Source organism: Eurosta solidaginis, unplaced genomic scaffold, assembly GCF_040869045.1.
Source record: "Eurosta solidaginis isolate ZX-2024a unplaced genomic scaffold, ASM4086904v1 ctg00001039.1, whole genome shotgun sequence".
Classification (NCBI taxonomy): Eukaryota; Metazoa; Arthropoda; class Insecta; order Diptera; family Tephritidae; genus Eurosta; species Eurosta solidaginis.
Genome location: NW_027136886.1, coordinates 276,508 through 278,202, shown reverse-complemented (window position 1 = coordinate 278,202; position 1,695 = coordinate 276,508).

Sequence of the window (1,695 nt, the reverse complement as noted above, 5' to 3'; positions counted from 1 at the left end):
CGTTTTTCTACAATGATCACATTGATAAATTACCAGGCTCGCAGAACTATAAAAACAGACAATTTTCACTAGTACGTGTGGGGGTGTGTGTCAAATTTTGTTGCTTCCTCTAACTCAAACGAAAATTGCATAGTTTTAGGCAGAAGTTCCATGCGAAAATGACGCATATGACTACTGTAAATCTGTGTATATCTCTTGAACTAAGACATATGACAAAGTTTTTGTTTTTGCAATATATGGTACCCAGCTCTAGATTAGTCCACAATTTGATATAAAGTTCCAACTTTAACCCTTTAAGGCCAAAATGGAGTTTATTGGTACAGAAACGACTCAACACCTACATTGCCTTTTCTTTTGAACCAAGGAAGACTTACTTAACTTTTTTTTGCCTTACATAGTTACATGTTAGTAGATTAAGGTACAATTTGGTTCAAGGTTCCATAATTCGCGGTTCAGGCGTTACGAGAAATATCCGGTTTATCAACAACAACTTAAGACTAAACAGACAATTGTGTATATCTCTTGAATCAAGCAGAATTTCAAAACTGTTCTTGTTGCATTATATAGCTCCCTACTTTTAAATCAAGACTCAATTTTATTCAAGGTTCTATCGTTTAAGACGAAAGCGCTAAGTGGATCAATCGGTTTTTCGATAACAATTGTGCACTTGTGTATATCTCTCGAACCAATAACGGTTGAACCATGACCAAATTGTGCCTCAATCGATTTATTAACCGATATCGCGCCACCGATTTTTCGATAAGATTTGGGCTCAGGAAAAAAAGTTCCACTACGCATAACCAAACAAATAATTTTCGAGACTGCAAAATTTCATCGTTTTTTCGATTTTTTATGCATTTTTTTTCATTCTCAAGGCTCCAAATCAGTCTTTATGTATTTTTTTTTCGTGTCAATTGGCAAACGCAAAATTGGTAAATGCAGTTTTTTGAAAAAAATGTCTTTTATGCAGATTTAGAAGAATTTTGGTCGAAAAATCGTTCATACAAATCGTCCCAGCCTAACCTACATAATGCAATAAGAAAAGTTATGAGATTTGGCTTGGTTCAGGAGATATACACAGTAATCGGTTGAATCGTTTATGATAGAACTTTGAAACAAATTGCGGATCAATCTACATTTAGGTAACAATTTAATACAAAACAAGAGTTAACAAAATCTTGCTTGTCTATATGGATTAATCGGGGATTGCCCGAATTGCTTTAAATGTATGAAAATTTATTTCAAGCTACGTCATGCCTTAGTTGTTGTAAAGTTTTTCCCAATTGCCTTCTTTCGCATATATTTTTCCCAAATTATTAAATAAATTATAAAATTAAAAATTGCTTGAAATAAATGTTTAAGCAATACGGACAATCCCCGATTAATCCTTATAAAGAGACGACATTTGGTTAATTCGTTGTAGTTCTATAAATAGAACAAAAATAGCGATAATAAAAAGTTTCTATGAAACCGCCTTACAAATATGCATAACCTCAACACATAACTACATACGAAGTGTGGGATGTGTGGAAGATAATATATGCGAAAAAGGCAATTGGGAAAAACTTTACAACAACTAAGGCATGACGTAGCTGAATGCGTTTGTAACCATCTCAACTATCGTAGGAGTGCGGGTTCGACTCCCACTCCCGGGAGAAAATGCTTTGAAGAGATTTACAAGGTACAATCGAAACA